We start from the raw sequence: 19,015 nt of genomic DNA, 5'->3' as shown, positions 1-19,015 counted from the left end.
TAGACCTGGATGTCCAGCCAAACTGAGCAATCGTGGGAGAAGAGTCTTGGTAAGAGAAGTAAAGAAGAACCCCAAGATCACTGTGGCTGAGCTCCAGAGATGCAGTAGGGAGATGGGAGGAAGTTCCACAAAGTCAACTATCACTGCAGCAATCCACCAGTCTGGCCTTTATGGCAGAGTGGCCCGACGGAAGCCTCTCCTCAGTGCAAGACATATGAAAGCCCGCATAGAGTTTGCTCAATAACACATGAAGGACTCCCAGACTATGAGAAATAAGATTCTCTGGTCTGATGAGACGAAGATAGAACTTTTTGGTGATAATTATAAGTGGTATGTGTGGAGAAAACCAGGCACTGCTCATCACCTGCCGAATACAATCCCAACAGTGAAACATGATGGTGGCAGCATCATGCTATGGGGGTGTTTTTCAGCTGCAGGGACAGGACGACTGGTTACAATTGAAGAAAACATGAACGAGGCCAAGTACAGAGATATCCTGGATGAAAACCTCTTCAAGAGTGCTCTGGACCTCAGACTTGGCCAAAGGTTCACCTTCCAACAAGACAATGACCCTAAGCACACAGCTAAAATAACAAAGGAGTGACTTCAGAACAACTCTGTGACCATTCTTGACTGGCCCAGCCAGAGCCCTGACCTAAACCCAATGGAGAATCTCTGGAGAGACCTGAAAATGGCTGTCCACCAACATTCACCGTCCAACCTGATGGAACTGGAGAGGATCTGCAAGGAAGAATGGCAGAGGATCCCCAAATCCAGGGGTGAAAAACTTGTTGCATCATTCCCAAGAAGACTCATGGCTGTACTAGCTCTAAAGGGGGCTTCTACTCAATACTGAGCAAAGGGTCTGAATACTTATGACCATGTGATATATCAGTTTCTCTTTTTTAATAAATTTGCAAAAATTTCTACATTTCTGTTTTTTTTCAGTCATGATGGGGAGCAGAGTGTACTTTAATGAAGAAAAAATGAACCTTTTAGAATTTACCAAATGGCTGCAATGAAACAAAGAGTGAAAAATTGAAAGGGGTCTGAATACTTTCCGTACCCACTGTACTTTTCTATGACCGTCCGATAAGTCGGAGTTTTATAATCCGGCCCCTAGAGGAATTTTACTTCAAGTATAATGCAAGGAAACACAAGACTCGATTTTTCATGGATTCGCAGGTCATTTTTTTTCTAGCTTCAGAGTGAATATGAACAGAAAAAAACGTGTGATGTTCCTTTTAAGTGAACCCAATGGTAAGAACGCTCCGCTCTTTGATTCCTCCATATGGATCTTTTTTTTAAGGAGTTCACAGAGCAAATAGGAAAATGTCTGAGCTTGAAAAGACATGTCTGAACCGTTCTCTTCTTCTTATGTTCATGAACTCGATGAGATTCCTGGATGGAAGAAAAGAATTAAAATTAATCATATGGAAGAGGCCGATGGGCAGGAAAGAGGGCCGAGACGCTCACACCCTGCGCCAGCGGGAAACATATGGGCGACTTTGTAGAGATATCATCAGCAAGACACTTCTCAAACACAAGCTTATATCTTGATCTTCCAGTATGGAGGAACATCATGTCATGAAGCCTCAGAGAGAGTGATGAGCGAGCACTAAAATGCTCGGGTACTCGTTGCTCGGGTCGAGCACATTGGAATACTCGGGTGATCGACCCAAGCAACGAGCCCAATGTAAGTCTATGGGAAACTCGAGCATTTTTCAGGCGGCTCCACTCTGGCGGTTTGCAGAGGGCCTAAAAATTGCCCAAATCGATGGGAACAGTGCCCAAATGACATGGGAACAGCATGGGGAAGACCACTGGAAGCATCTCTGACTGCCAGATCACTGCTGTTAACAACGTGGTCAGAGTATTACGCCACTTTTACGGATTCACAATAAAACATACAAAAACAAAATGGATTTTCCTGGGAAATATGTTAAGGAACATCCGTTCCAGGGTAATGACTTGTATATATAGCAAAATAAATAACCAAAAACAAAAATGCTCCTTCACACCTTGGGCTATGTTCACACGTAGCGTTTTTGATGCAATTTTTCACTTTTGCATTGCTTTCAACCGTGACAAATGCATTCACCAGGAAATGTCATTTTAACATTTTACAACCTTATCTGGCCATGTATCATCAGACATATTGTGTTTCATTTATGAAGGAGGGACTCTGAAAGTCAAAAAGCCTATTTTTATAGGGCCATCAGGCGGCCTTTACTATTCTTAAAGGGCCAGCAGTCGGCCCTCACTATTCTTAGAGAGCCATCAGCCGGCTATGTTTTATTGTTCCAATTACTAAAAAGTGTATCTCCTATACTGTTATCGCGTATGCAGTGAGTGGCAGGGCTGCCCAAAATTTTGACGCACCCTAATACCCCCTTGAAGAGACTTAGAGGAGGGCCACCTGAAAACAATGTTCCCATTATTAGGAAGTAGGTCTCCCATTGTGTTTGCCTATGCAGTGAATGCATGGGTTGCCAAAAATTTGGAGGCACTCCAATGCCCCTTGGAAGAGACGTGGAGGTCAGAGGGCCTCCTGAAAACAATGTTCCCATTATTAGGAAGTGGGTCTCCCATTGTGTTTGCCTATGCAGTGAATGCAAGGGCTGCCAAAAATTGGGAGGCACTCCAATGCCCCTTGGAAAAGACGTGGAGGTGGGCCTCATAAAAAAATGTTCCAATTAGAAAGAAGCGGGCCTCCTATACTTGTAATGCCCATGCACTAAGTGTAGTGGTTGACAAACATTTACCCCTGGGGGGTATACATGAACATACTGTATACATTTTTTTTTTACGGGCATCATAAACTCCCTTTAAAAAAATTATGTGGGTGTTGCATCACAGACCATGGTCACCCTGGTGATATGGTGGTGGAGGATGAGGAGAAGGAGGAGGACAAGAGCAAATAGCCAAAATCAGGAAGCGTATACCCATGTCTGGATGTGAAAAGGTGCATGGGAATATGACTCGCCCCCTGGGCCTTGGGGCACTCGGGACCGGGCTTCAGGGAAACGCTGGGAGTAGTAGTGGCGACCCAGTCCCGTGGCTCAGGGTGGTCAGATCAGCACCGTTGAGCTGTCCCCCGGAAATGGGGTGTGTATGATGCATGCAGCTAACTGAGCCCTGGTCCATACTCCATCCTTACCCGGGAGTGGAATATCACACCTCTGGCAGAGGTGCAATACCCCTGTAGCGGCAGAACCCTCGGGGCGCTACATTCCCCCTGGTATATCGCAGCACGTCCTCGGGCTGGAAAAGAGTAAAGACATTTGATTACAAGACATGCAAAACTTTTTCAACAACTTTTTACATTTAGAAAACGGACGACATTGTTCAATTCCCTTTATGGGAAACACTTTTCTTTGTCACTGTTAATACTACCGGAACTCTTTTGTCATATAAAACATCATATAGCAGCATATAAAACTTTTTCATATAAAACATTTTTACGTAAAACATATTCTTGGGTACTGGCCGCGGTGCAAATTGCGACCTGGTGTTCATTCTTCTTAAAGGTGCAACAGTCCAGCAAATTTGTCCTGAGGTAGACGTTGCAGTCTTTTTATAAAACCAGTAGGGGGGCGCTATAGTAAGCGCAACTATGTACAAGGACGGCCGTTCTCAGTCCTCGGCCAGTTTGGGAAGGGGGATGGCTGCTCTCAGTCCTCAGCCAGGTTAGGGAAAAGGGATGGCTGTTCTCAGTCCTCAGCCAGGTAACTTAGGGGGTGGGGCAACTTTTTATCAGTTCTATATCAGTCCCAACGGGGACCACACACTCAGTGGAAACAGTCCCACAACAGTTCTTTATACCCTGACGGGTAACTATGTACAATCACACTTTACCGTTTACTGGTAACGGTGTCCTCCTGATGCGCCTTGCTCCTCCTGGTCATCTTCAGGCTCGTCCGGGCCCTCTTGGTACTCGGGGTCCAAGTGGTACTGCAGCTCTTCCTCTGTTAGCCGGTGGACGTGGAGGGCGTACCAGCCTTTTACACCTTTATGCCGGGTGTAGGTCACCACGTCACCAGGGTACAGGTCTCGTCCTCGATGTCCCTCTGGCAGGTGACTCTCGACGTCCCTCCGGGTCACAAAGACGTCGCTGATGGTCCCAGGATCTTTGATGAAGCCCCAGCCGTGCTCCATTTGAAATTTCACCATGGTCCCGGTGACTCTGGGACCGCTGGCGGCTCGGGGGTTCTGTCGGGCTCTCCTTTTCTTCTCCGCACTTTGCACCTGGAGTCGCTCTTGCCGGACACGCCGCTCCCGCCGCACTCTCTCAAACATCTCCAACTGCTGACGGCAGGATTCTCGTCGACGGGCTGCGTCCGCCCGGGTTTCTTGGGTGAACCCCATCAGATTTCCTCCGGTGGGGTGCCATTAGAACTGAGCATCCTCGAGCGGAGGCTGGGCAACGTCCATAGGCTCCGGAACAGGTATTAGGGGTTCAAGTGCGGCTCCGGCCTCCGCAGACAGGCTTTTCTGGAAGCGGGGGTTGACATACTCGGGCGGCCAGATGAAGGGCTGCCCGTCCGGACCGGTGTGCTGGGCAAACAGGTCCGCGCCCAGGGGCTGTATGGCAGGGGGCACCGGTGGGGGAGCGGCGCCTGGGGGCACTCGGCCTTGCGACCAGGCCGATGATCGTCTTCCGGTCGTGCCCGTGAGTGGCACAGCCGAGGCCAGGGGAACTGGCGAGGTAGCGGCGCCCAGAAGTCTTAGGCCTTGCGTCCCGGCCTGTGGCGTCTGTTTCTTTATCGCGCCCGGGGTTAAAGGGCACGGCGCGGGGAGGAGCGTGATAACAGCGCCTGCAGCCTGAGGCCTAGCTGGTAGCGGCGGAGGCGTGGTGACAGGTACGGTTCCCGGGGCTTCGGGCCTCGCGATGGGAGGCTGAGGCAGGCTTGCGGCTTCAGGGCTGGGGGTGGTGACGTCCCCGTTACCTGCCTCGGTCGTTGCAGCTTCCTCCGCGGCGGCGTCCCCGGACTCCGATCCTCCTTCACCGTCCTCGGAGGCAGGCGTACTGCTGGGCGGTGGTGGCGCCTCCTGCGGTCGGGCCACGGCTTGCCGGGCCAACTCCTCCTTCCACCCGGCGATCACATCCCGCGGCGCCCGGACCATCCCCCGGTCCAGTTCTTCTAGCGCAGCTTGCGCACGCTCCGGGTCCTTGGGGAGTTGTGCTAGCAGCTCCGCGAAGCTGCAGGGTGGCTCAGCCTGCAGCAGGCCACGCGCCAGGGTACTGGTGCTGCTCTCTCCTTCCATTCCTGGGTGCGGTCCGTACAGACTGATCCAGACCGCACCGTGCCCTACAGTTTTCTTCTCTTTTCACCCCCATTGGGGGTGGTCTTGGGGCCATCTGCTGACAATCACTTTCAGGGGCAGCCCGCCCACCTTGATGGACATCTCCACAGCCGCGCTCATGGCTGTTGGGGGTGGGCTCCTTCTTTGGCGCCATTCCAGGACCTGGCCCACAATGGGAGGTGGCTTCTTGTGGTCTTTTGGCGCACACATTATGGCGCTCGTTCTTCTGGGGCGGGCGCCATCTTTAACACAGTGAAACAGTCTCTTTTCAGGCATGCAATACCCACTGGTGGCGGGTTGGTCACGATCCTGCCGACTACGCCAAAGCTGACTCGCCCCCTGGGCCTTGGGGCACTCGGGACCGGGCTTCAGGGGAACGCTGGGAGTAGAAGTGGCGACCCGGTCCCGTGGCTCAGGGTGGTCAGACCAGTGGTAGTCTACTATGTCCTTTGGGTAATGTCCGACTACGCCACCCGTGGATTGCGGCTACTATGAACCGCCGCTGCAAGGCAGTCCCCTGAGGCTGATGGTGTGTGCAGCTGAGATGGTATAACTCCCCACGGGAGGAGTGTAGCCTCGGGGCAATGTAGTAGATGGTGGGGGTGATGGTGCAGGAGTCCCAGTACCGTTAGTGCTGGCGAAGTAAGAAGCACAAAGACAACATGTTGCAGTCCAGGGTCTTTTACTCACAGCTCGTATACTCCAAGCCACTTCAGCACAGGTAGTGACTGCCCGAGCCGTGCCGTGTCCACCAGGCGAGGGGCTCGGTCAACCCCCAGGCAATTCCGGAGTATGGCACAGGACTCCCTTCTATCCTTCCTCTGGCTCGTGCCCCACCAGTGACCAAGCTTTTGTCCAGCTGCCGCGGATCTATGCGGGTAAACGTGGGCCCCGTTTCCCGCTATCCTATATGGTGCCTTCCTAGCAAGGTTTAGTAGGGGGTTGCACCAAGTAATGATCACGACCTCCGGTTCTTGGCTGAGGGTAGTTTCTTCTGCACCAATTTGGGATCTGGTACCCTTTTCTCGCCTGACCCGTCACCCGTAATTTCCTGGGTCCTTAGGGTCCCTTCTGCCTTCTTGTTCCTGAGCTCTTCTACACTTTGGGTACTTCTCTTCCTTTTCTGTTCCTTTCTGTTTCTGTTCTCCTCTCCTCTCTGGCTCCGGCCTTCACCCTAGGCCTGCCAAGTGGAGCTGGGCCCAGACTGAGCCACAGCTCCCTGTCAGCCCTCTCTGGCTGAACTCCTTCTCTCACTGAACTCAACTCAACTGAACTGAACCCTGATCTAAGATGGTGCCCACCTTATATACCCTTCCCTAGTGTGCGAGCTCAGGTGACCAGCAACCAATGAGCTCCTACCTATGCTCAGAAACCGTCCCCTTCTGCTCCTACATCACTGGGTTTTCCTCCTCCCTCCCCACTCCAGCCAGGGACTGTATAAATGGGAGCACCGTTGAGCTGTCCCCCGGAAATGCGGTGTGTGTGATGCATGCAGCTAACTGAGCCCTGGTCCATCCTCCATCCTTACCCGGGAGTGGAATATCACACCTCTGGCAGAGGTGCAATACCCCTGTAGCGGCCGAACCCTCGGGGCGCTACAAATACACCTCCCAAGAAAAGACACTGGATTTCAGTTTATGTTACGCTGCTATCATTCGGTGGTGTTGAGAAGTCTGGCCCAATCCAGCCCTTGTTCATTTTTATAAGAGTCAGCCTGTCAGCATTTTCAGTTGACAGACAGATGCGCTTATCAGTTATAATTCCACCAGCGGCACTAAAAACCCGCTCGGATAAAACGCTGGGAGCAGGGCAGGCCAGGACCTCCAAGGCATAGAGAGCCAGTTCATTCCACGTATCCAGCTTGGATACCCAATAATTATAAGGCACAGAGGAATCATGGAGGACGTTGGTGCAGTCGGCAAGGTACTCCCTCAGCATCTTCCCAAACTTTGCACTCCTTGTAAGAGTACCCCGCGCCTCAGTGCTTGTGCGATGGGAGGGGCTGAAAAAATTCTCCCAGAACTTTGACAGTGTTCCCCTGCCTCTGCTGGATTGAAGTTGTGTCTCTCTCGCCTGTACTCCTTGGTTGTCCAATGAAGTGTGACCTCTGCCGCCAGCGTTTTCAGATGGGAATTTTTTTAATAGTTCCGCAACAAGGGCCTTCTGGTACAGCCCCATTTTTGTAGACCTGTCCACCTCAGGAATAAGAGATATAAAGTTCTCCTTGTAGCATGGGTCTAGAAGTGTCACCAACCAGTAATGACTGTCACCCAAAATTTTGAGAACGCGAGGGTCATGGGAATGGCAGCGTAACATAAACACAGCCATGCGTGCCAGACTACTAACAGGCAAGACTTTCATGTCCTCACCAAGAGGATGACTGACCATGCTCTCCTCCTCCTCCTCTCTGTTCTCTGGCCATCCACGCTGAACAGGCGGTATGACAGCTATGCAGGAAGTATCGTCTATAGCGCAGGAAACTAGCTCCTGTTCTTCCCCCTCCTCCTCTTCCTCATTGTCCCCCAATCCACGTTGGGATGAGATGAGGTTGGGCTGTGTCTAATCACCCTGTATGGTTCCTTGCTCCATCTCATCGTGCTGCGCCTGCAACGCATCCTCTTTGATTGTGAGCAAAGAGCATTTCAGAAGACAGAGAAGCGGGAAGGTGATGCTAATTATGGCATCATCGCCGCTCACCATCTTGGTGGAGTCCTCAAAGTTTTGGAGGATGGTACATATGTCTGACATCCATGTCCACTCCTGAGGTCTTATGTGTGGAGTCTGAACTGAATACCGATGGCCTTGTTGATGCTGGTACTCAACAACTGCCCTCTTCTGCTCACAAATCCTTCCCAACATCTGCAGTGTAGAGTTCCAATGCATGGGGACATCACACACCAGTCTGTGAGCCGGAAGCTGCAAACGCTGCTGAAATACGGCAAGGGCGGTGGAAGCTGTAGCTGACTTTCTAAAATGGGCACACAGGCGGCGTACTTTAACAAGCAGATCCGGCAGCTCCGGGTAGGACTTGAGAAACCGCTGAATGACGAGGTTAAGCACATGGGCCAGGCATGGTACGTGTGTGAGCTCACCTCGCCTCAGAGCCCCCACCAGGTTCCGGCCATTGTCACACACGACCATGCCTGGCTGTAGGTTCAGCGGTGTGAGCCACAGATCTGCCTGCTCTTTCAGAGCTGTCCACAACTCTTCAGCATTGTGCGGTTTGTCACCTAAGCATATTAGCTTCAGCACAGACTGTAGCCGCTTGGCCGAGGCAGTGCTGCAGTGCTTCCAGCTTGTGACTGATGTGGTCATTTCGGAGATGGAGGGTGAAGAGGGGGAGGAGGCTGAGGAGGATGAGGTGCAGGAGCTGTAGACCATTGGGGCAACCCTGATTGACCTAGGGCCCGCAATCCTTGGCATCGGGAGGACGTGTTCCGTCCCAAGGTCTAACTGGGTCCTGGCTTCCACTATGTTAACCCAGTGTGCCATCAGCGAGATGTACCATCCCTGCCCACAAGCACTTGTCCACGTGTTCATGGTTAGGTGGACTTTCCCGGTAACTGCGTTGTTGAGGGCACGGCTAATGTTTTGGGACACGTGCTTGTGTAATGTGGGGACGGAACACCGGGAGAAATAGTGGCGGCTGGGGACCGAGTACCGAGGGATGGCCGTCGCTATCAGGTTGCGGAATGCTTCCCACTCCATGAGCCTAACATGGCAACATTTAGAGCGCAAGCCGTCGTGAAATGTGAGAATTTAGTACTGTGGCCTGTGGGGCGTTGGCTGCGCATTTGCGCGTGCGTTCCAAGGACTTTGGTATGGACAACTGAGCGCTGCACTGGGACAAGGACGTGAACGTGCTTCCTGATGCTGCTACTTGAGAGTGTGCAATGACAGGTGCAGGGCAGGAGGCATCTTTGCATGCACCATGCACAGGGGATTGGCTTTCATGCACAAAAGTGGAAGAAGCAATGGTGCCACCCGCAGACACTGTTCCTGGACCCTGGGCTTCGGCCCATAAAGTCGGGTGCTTTGCTGCCATTTGCCTGATCATGCTGGTGGTGGTCAGACTGCTAGTTTTGCCATCCCTGCTGATGCTGGCCTGGCAGGTGGTGCAAATAGCCTTTCTGGGGTTATCGGCAGAGTCTTTAAAAAACATCCAGACTCGGGAAGACTTAACAGTTGTACTGGCAACTTCCTTCGTGTTGGTGTTACGGGGAACGGTTGCCTGCCTTCTGTGTGCGGCCAACGCACTGCTTCTTCCTGCCTGTTGGGGTGCTCTGCCTCCCTCCCCTTGTGTGCTGCTGTCCTCGCTCTGCATGTGCTCCTGCCAGCCTGGGTCAGTTACTATATCATCCACCACCTCGTCTTCCACTTCCACACCCTGGTCCTCCTCCTGACTTTCTGACAATTGTGTCTCATCATCGTCCACCTCTTGTGACACTTTCCCACCGTCGCCTTCATGTTACCGTGGCTGCTCAAATATTTTGGCATCGCTACATGCGATCTCCTCTTGCCCCGCTTCAAGTGGACCGGGCGAGAGGCTCGAATCTATAAATGGAAAAGTGAACAGCTCTTCAGAGTGTCCAAGTGTGGGATCAGTTGTCTCTGGGTACTCGGCATGGTGGGAGGAAGGAGGATCAGGGTGAGGAATATGCGGTCCAGACTCACGGCTACTGAGACTTGACCGTGTGGAAGACAGGGTGGCGGTGGTGGTGGCTAAGTGACTGGAAGCATTATCCGCTATCCAACCAACAACCTTTTGACACTGCTCTGGGTTCAATAGTGGTGTGCTGCGGTCCCCTAGGAATTGGGACAGAAAGGTCGGGCGAGAAGATGTGGGTGTTTGTTGTGGCACAATTTCAGCTTGCCCACGGCCTTGGCCTCGGCCTCTGCATGCACCATCACAATCACGTCCAGTTCCCCGTCCCTTGCCACGTGCCTTGCCCATTTTAAATGGAGGACAATATCTTCCACGCTCACTACAAATGACTGAATTTGGAGCGAACTTATATATGATCCGTTTGATGGAGAAAACACAGTTTTAAATAGCTGGATTTTTAGCGCTGTAATATGGAAAGGACCTGGCTGTATTCTGCAGTGCCAACAAGCAAATGGCGCAGAAAAACGGTGTTCTCTGGATTGCTTTTTAAGCAAATAATGAGGATTAAGATCCCCAAAAAATTATTCCTGGCCCCTGATACCTGGGCCTTTGTATAGAAATTTCTAACAGCAGCAGAAGGCAGAATTGGAATGGAGCCTCTTGTGCTATATGCACTGCAGTCTGCTATATACCCTGCCTGCCTGCCTATATACACTGCCTGCCTGATATCTCTGCAGATGGATTAGTCCTCAGAAGGACTGTTTGTTAAGATGGATATGTGTAATGTACGGTTTTTCTCCCTACACTACCTAATGCACGATCAAATCTCTCCCTGACACAGCAGCAGCTCTCCCTACAATGTCTGATCCGGAGTGACTGTGATGAGCATGGCAGCGCCAGGTCTGATATACACCTGATGACGCTGTGCGGCCAGCCAATCACTGTAATGCCACAACCAACATGGCTACGGCATTACAGTCAGTGGCAAACAATCCCTGCATGTTCATTGGCTCTGTAAAGAGCGCCAAACATGCAGGGAGGGGACCCGAGCATCCGCCTGAGCATCTCGCAAGTACTCGGTGAGCGCAAAGCATCTCGAGTACTGAGATGCTCAGGCGAGTACCGAGTACTTGCGAGTATGCTCGCTCATCACTACTCAGAGATTGAACTTCAAGAAATTACACAAGGAACCATCCAGGGCCGGGATAAGGCAAACGGCACCAGAGTGTTGGGTGCGGAAAGAGCGGTCACAGAGACGCTGTATATAGATGTAAGCGGCGTGTGCTGGAGATCATCACTGTCACTCGACAGCACTGAATCCTGACAATGGTTGCCCAGTAACCACTGACACTAGTGCGTACAGCCAGTACAGTAGTCAGTAGAAGTCATTTAGTGTCGGCACAAGGTGCAGACTGACTGCTGCATTGCTTGTTAATCTGCGACTGAGGCAGCGTTCACTCAACACCAGCACCAGAGGAGAGCGTCCCTCCACCATCGCACAGGACTCGGATCAACAAGCAGCGAGCAATCAGTCTGTACACTGTGCCGGCACTGAGTACATCTGGCTGTGACCAGGCCTGAATGGTCATGGCTCATCGTAACGTTGGGAATCATGATGCACCGTGACTTATTAGACCTGATCACAGCTGGAAGTCTTGTTCTAGAGCAATGTTTCTCAACTCCTGTCCTCAAGAGCCACCAACAGATCATGTTTTCAGGATTTCCATTCACATTGCACAAGTGATGGAATTATCACCTGGACAATACTAAATAAATCCTGAAGACATGACCTGTTGGTGGGTCTTGAGGATGGGAGTTGAGAAACACTGTTCTAGAGTGAAGACACCATTATGCAACTGGAGAGAAGAAGCCCTGAGGACCCGATGGCGAGGCAGCGGACACCGGAGGCAGAGGAGGCAGCGGACACCGGAGGCAGAGGAGGCAGCGGACACCGGAGGCAGAGGAGGCAGCGGACACCGGAGGCAGAGGAGGCAGCAGACACCGGAGGCAGAGGAGGCAGCGGACACCGGAGGCAGAGGAGGCAGCGGACACCGGAGGCTGAGGAGGCAGCGGACACCGGAGGCAGAGGAGGCAGCGGACACTGGAGGCAGAGGAGGCAGCAGACACTGGAGGCAGAGGAGGCAGCGGACACCGGAGGCAGAGGAGGCAGCGGACACCGGAGGCAGAGGAGGCAGCGGACACCGGAGGCAGAGGAGGCAGCGGACACCGGAGGCAGAGGAGGCAGCGGACACCGGAGGCAGAGGAGGCGGCAGACACCGGAGGCAGAGGAGGCAGCGGACACCAGAGGCAGAGGACGCAGCTGACACTGGAGGCAGAGGAGGCAGCAGACACCGGAGGCAGAGGAGGCAGCGGACACCGGAGGCAGAAGAGGCGGCAGACACCGGAGGCAGAGGAGGCAGCGGACACCGGAGGCAGAGGACGCAGCTGACACTGGTGGCAGAGGAGGCAGCAGACACCGGAGGCAGAGGAGGCAGCGGACACCGGAGGCAGAGGAGGCAGCGGACACCGGAGGCAGAGGAGACAGCGGACACTGGAGGTAGAGGAGGCAGCAGACACCGGAGGCAGAGGAGGCAGCGGACACCGGAGGCAGAGGAGGCAGCGGACACCGGGGGCAGAGGAGACAGCGGACACTGGAGGTAGAGGAGGCAGCAGACACCGGAGGCAGAGGAGGCAGCGGACACCGGAGGCAGAGGAGGCAGCGGACACCGGGGGCAGAGGAGGCAGCGGACACTGGAGGCAGAGGAGGCAGCAGACACCGGAGGCAGAGGAGGCAGCGGACACCAGAGGCAGAGGAGGCAGCGGACACCGGAGGCAGAGGAGGCAGCGGACACCGGAGGCAGAGGAGGCAGCGGACACTGGAGGCAGAGGAGGCAGCAGACACCGGAGGCTGAGGAGGCAGCGGACACCGGAGGCAGAGGAGGCGGCGGACACCGGAGGCAGAGGAGACAGCGGACACTGGAGGTAGAGGAGGCAGCAGACACCGGAGGCAGAGGAGGCAGCGGACACCGGAGGCAGAGGAGGCAGCGGACACCGGGGGCAGAGGAGGCAGCGGACACTGGAGGCAGAGGAGGCAGCAGACACCGGAGGCAGAGGAGGCAGCGGACACCGGAGGCAGAGGAGGCAGCGGACACCGGAGGCAGAGGAGGCAGCGGACACCGGAGGCAGAGGAGGCAGCGGACACTGGAGGCAGAGGAGGCAGCAGACACCGGAGGCTGAGGAGGCAGCGGACACCGGAGGCAGAGGAGGCGGCGGACACCGGAGGCAGAGGAGGCGGCGGACACCGGAGGCAGAGGAGGCACTGAGACAGGTGAGTGGTGAGGTAACTCGGTTTTTTTAACCTTTTGCTGGCCCTCTACAGTTCAGCAAAATGGCAGCGACAGCTGTGGTCATTTCCTGAAGAAGAATTGCTTCACACTTTGAAAAAAAAACCCGCATGTGTGAATAAGCTCTTGAGTACTGACGTCTCCCACATTCAGCAGCGCGGGACGTGTCCACAAATTCTTCCTTGTTTCAAAGGTGCAGTCTGTGATTCCATGTCCGCAGACCACGCATTTCACGTGGATCGTGCACAATTTGATGCTAATACTCCAGAAGCCGGAGAAGAGCTTCAGGGCTGATTAATATCACTGATATCGCACATCTGCAGGTTTCAGACTCCATTGACTTCTATGGGGCGCCTGCGCCTCATTACTTGGTATCAGGCGACCACATGTAGAAACAGCTGCAGGGAATAACACTGACTCTGCATTCAGGACCCCCCGCACATGGGTGGGATATGAGTCCATAATACTCTATGGCCGCCTGTAACTGTGCGAGAGGAGATTCACTTCTTGTGCTTTTATTGAGATTTTGGTGAAAATGTTCAACAATTCCTGCAAAATCCACAATATGACAAGAAGATGTGAATGTCCCCTCGTGACTTTGCACAGAGGTTCACTCATATCTTCCATGATTTTACACGGAGGACGATCTCCTCATTTCCCGGCCGCAGGTTTTCGCCATAGACTCCAGTAATTCCCCGCTGGCGCTCCATGGGATGGACATTAGTGATCTCCAGGCATCTGCTGACATCGCAGGGTTTCAGCTCTTTCCTGGTAATTGATGGCTGGTTGCCAGGAATCTCCATCAATGACTCGACCTTAAAATCACTTCACTTATTCCCGGGGGTGTCAGCTCGATTTCACTCTCCCCAGACACAATATGGAGGGTTCACACCGTGGAGTCTTCTTATCGCAGCATATAGGAGGCTGCGGATCATCTGCGCGGCTGTAGGATTCCTGGTTCCATCTCTGCATCTGCTTTGTGTGTTAATGATTTTCATACACAGTTTAGCAGCGGTTTTAGAGCATGTGGCGGTATTTTATATTGACGCATTCATGCACCACCACGATTGCAGAATATTAATGTCTGAAAAGTGGAGGCTTTTTTCTTCCCGGCAATTCTTCCACAATTGTACAAATGTCGCTCGTGCATAAGGCCTCATTCACACGTCAGTTTTTTGTTGTATGAGTTCTGTTTTTTTTTTTTTCGCAGATAGAACTCGTACCTATTATAATTCATGAGGTTGTTCACATGTCCGTGTAATTTTGCAGGGTGAGTGGTCCGCACAAAATCACAAAGACTTGTCTGATTTTAATCCAATCCTCTGATCAATCTCACCAATGCAAGTCTAAGGGTCCACGAAGTAATCGGATGACATCCATGTTCTCTCCACTTTTTACAAACTCTTTGATATTTGAACGTTAAGAAACCTCCAATATTTTTTTTATTAAAAAAAAAAAACTAATGAAATTATGAAGTTAAAAACTCGCCCTGACCAAACTCTGATGAACCTCGGACCGTCACTGACGTGTGAATGACTCTAAAGGTAAGTTCCACTGCGTGTTACAGGGCCAGCATAGGGCGTGCGATTTTAAGAAATCTCATGTGTAAGCTGCAAAATATATCATTTTTAGCCAATGTGCTAGTGCACATGTACGATTCTCCACCCAGACCTGATGAGAGCATGCACATAGCCGGCAGCTCCTGCACCTGCTCGCCATGGTGTCAAGTCTGTAATTTATGGACCCAATGGTCAGGTAAGTTCAGTGCTCATCTGAAGTTAGCATAAGCGCTCATTCAGACATCAGATATTCACATATGAGTTCTGTCTGTTTTTCCCAGCTAGAACCCATATCCGTTCTAGCCTATGGGGCGGTTCACATGTCCGTGTATTTATACAAATCGAGTGTTCTGCACTAAAACAAGGAGACATGTCCGATTCTGATCAGTCTCAGATTAAACTTGCCAATGCAGAAGCACTTGGATACCATCCATGTGCCATCCATATGCCAATGTGCCATCGTTGTGCCATCATTATGCCATCCATGTGCCATCCTAATGCCAATGTGCCATCCATGTGCTATTATGATTCCAATGAGCCATCCATGTGCCATCATTGTGCCATTCATGTGCCATCCATATGCCAATGTGCCATCATTGTGCTATCCATGTGCCATTGCACCATCCATATGCCAATGTGCCATCATTGTGCCATCATTATGCCATCCATGTGCCATCCATGTGCCATCCATATGCCATCCATATGCCAATGTGCCATCCATGTGCAATTATTATTCCAATGTGCCATCATTGTGCCATCCATGTGCCATCCATATGCCAATGTGCCATCATTGTGCTATCCATGTGCCATCCATATGCTATCCATATGCCAATGTGCCATCATTGTGCCATCCATATCCCAATGTGCCATCATTATGCCATCCATGTGCCATCCATATGCCGATGTGCCATCATTGTGCTATCCATGTGCCATTGTGCCATCTATATGCCTATGTGCCATCATTGTGCCATCCATGTGCCAATGTGCCATCATTGTGCCATCCATGTGCCATCCATATGTCAATGTGCCATCATTATGCCATCCATGTGCCATCCATATGCTATCCATATGCCAATGTGCCATCCATGTGCTATTATGATTCTGACCAGCCCAGGGGATGGGGATGACTCGGTACCCGGGCCTTTGCCTGGCCTTGGGGATGTCGCGGTGGTTGGCTCCCGGGCCCGTACCCTGGGGTCTCTCTTTAAAAGCATTGATAGTTGTTTATTTTATAAAAGTTTGTGACGCCACCTGTGGCTTCTGGTGAGAATCACCAGCGCTGCGGCAGTCCACTGAGGCCGGTGATATGGCAGCTCAATGGTATAGCTCGCCACAGGTGGAGCTTGGCCTCAGGGCAGCGTACGGAAAGGGGAATGCAGGACAGGCGAGACCCAGCCGGGTCAGAGCAAGAACAGGGACAGACACGATAGTCACTTCAGTACCTTTTACTGATGGAAATTCAGGCACGGCCCGGAGCACTGTAGGGTGAAGGGTGCATGTCAGGATCCTCCCCAATGAGCGGGTGTAGAGCCTCCTGTTTCTTGCCTCTGCGTAGTAAGTTTCTGACCTGCCTGGAGCTAGGCCTAACTTTGTCTCTTTCCTGCGCTGGCTGACCTTGTGGTAGGGCCTTTTCTTGGAGTACACGCTCCTCAGCTTGCGGGGCCTATGTGTCTCCCGGCTCTGTTACGTATCAGCACTTTAGCGATCCTGGGACTTGTAGTTCTCCAGGGATTCCGGTTATGCCTTACTGGGTCATAGAGATCCCGGTAAGCTTCGGACCCGGTGTCCGGTAAATTCTTCGGGGTGAGCTAGTTAAGCTCCTCTGCCCCCTATGTACTAACTCTCCACTCACCTTCGGCCTACTCGGGCCCTCACTAGGCTATACACGCCAACGGCAGCTTGCCGCGCTTCACCGATCTTATGGCGCTGGCACACCTTAAGCTCCCTATTCTGAGTTTCAACTGAGTCTGGACTGTGCTCCACTGCAGGCTGACCTCTCTCAGGCTTCTTTACTGCAGGAACTCTCTCAACAGACTTGGCTCTCTGTCGACTCCAGACTAACTGCTGCCTGGCTCCACCTTCCTTATTTATCTCCCTAACAGGCTCCCTCTGCTGGTCTGAGGTGGAAGGTGGAGAAGTGTGAATGTTATGGGGGCCTCTTGTGGAGGAATCCATCAATGTGCCATCATTGTGCCATCCATGTGTCATTCATATGCCAATGTGTCATCATTGTGCTATCCATGTGCCATTGCACCATCCATATGCCAATGTGCCATCATTGTGCCATCATTATGCCATCCATGTGCCATGCATATGCCATCCATATGCCAATGTGCCATCCATGTGCAATTATTATTCCAATGTGCCATCATTGTGCCATCCATGTGCCATCCATATACCAATGTGCCATCATTGTGCCATCCATATGCCAATGTGCCATCATTATGCCATCCATGTGCCATCCATATGCCAATGTGCCATCATTGTGCTATCCATGTGCCATTGTGCCATCTATATGCCAATGTGCCATCATTGTGCCATCCATGTGCCAATGTGCCATCATTGTGCCATCCATGTGCCATCCATATGCCAATGTGCCATCATTGTGCTATCCATGTGCCATCATTGTGCCATTCATATGCCAATGTGCCACCGTTGTGCCATCAATTGCCATTCATGTGCCATCATTTGCCATCCATGTCCTATAAATGTGCCAAATAAAAAAAACTGACACTGAACTCCGATGAAAATCTGATCTAAACACTGATGAAAATTGTTCCATGTTTTTGTGTAGGAGAAAAAAATCACTCTGAATGAGGCCTAAATGAATGAGATGAGTGTATTATACGACGTGCGCTGTCCAAATAAAAATCAGACCGCACACCGACCTATGTCATTCAATAGTGGAGCTGACAGAGATGGAGGAGCGCCCCGTGCAAGATCAGAGTGTGCGCCCTTCACAGTCCAATAGTTCACCATGATGCAGAACTTTATACACTGCTCAAAAAAATAAAGCGAACACTTAAACAACAGAATATAACTCCAAGTAACTCAAACTTCTGTGAAATCAAACTGTCTACTTAGGAAGCAACACTGATTGACAATCAATTTCACATGCTGCTGTGCAAATGGAATAGACAGTAGATGGAAATTATTGGCAATTATCAAGACACCCTCAATAAAGGAGTGGTTCTGCAGGTAGGGACCACAGACCACATCTCAGTACCAATGCTTTCTGGCTGATGTTTTGGTCACTTTTGAATGTTGGTTGTGCTTTCACAGTCATGGTAGCATGAGACGGACTCTACAACCCACAGAAGTTGCTCAGGTAGTGCAGCTCATCCAGGATGGCACATCAATGCGAGCTGTGGCAAGAAGGTTTGCTGTGTCTGTCAGCGTAGTGTCCAGAGGCTGGAGGCGCTACCAGGAGACAGGCCAGTACACCAGGAGACGTGGAGGGGGCCGTGGGAGGGCAACAACCCAGCAGCAGGACCGCTACCTCCGCCTTTGTGCAAGGAGGAACAGGAGGAGCACTGCCAGAGCCCTGTAAAATGACCTCCAGCAGGCCACAAATGTGCATGTGTCTGCACAAACGGTTAGAAACCGACTTCATGAGGGTGGTATGAGGGCCCGACGTCCACAGATGGGGGTTGTGCTCACAGCCCAACACTGTGCAGGACGCTTGGCATTTGCCACAGAACACCAGGATTGGCAAAGTGGCCACTGGCGCCCTGGCTCTTCACAGATGAAAGCAGGTTCACACTGAGCACATGTGACAGACGTGACAGAGTCTGGAGACGCCATGGAGAGCAATCTGCTGCCTGCAACATCCTTCAGCATGACCGGTTTGGCAGTGGGTCAGTAATGGTGTGGGGTGGCATTTCTTTGGAGGGCGGCACAGCCCTCCATGTGCTCGCCAGAGGTAGCCTGACTGCCATTAGGTACCGAGATGAGATCCTCAGACCCCTTGTGAGACCATATGCTGGTGCGGTTGGCCCTGGGTTCCTACTAATGCAGGACAATGCCAGACCTCATGTGGCTGGAGTGTGTCAGCAGTTCCTGCAAGATGAAGGCATTGAAGCTATGGACTGGCCCACCCGTTCCCCAAACCTGAATCCGATTGAGCACATCTGGGACATCATGTCTCGCTCCATCCACCAACATCACGTTGCACCACAGACTGTCCAGGAGTTGGCGGA

The sequence above is a fragment of the Phyllobates terribilis genome, unplaced genomic scaffold, assembly GCF_046119375.1.
Source record: "Phyllobates terribilis strain yellow unplaced genomic scaffold, ASM4611937v1 Scaffold_8__6_contigs__length_399053987, whole genome shotgun sequence".
Taxonomy (NCBI): Eukaryota; Metazoa; Chordata; class Amphibia; order Anura; family Dendrobatidae; genus Phyllobates; species Phyllobates terribilis.
Note: the sequence above shows the minus strand (reverse complement) of the source record.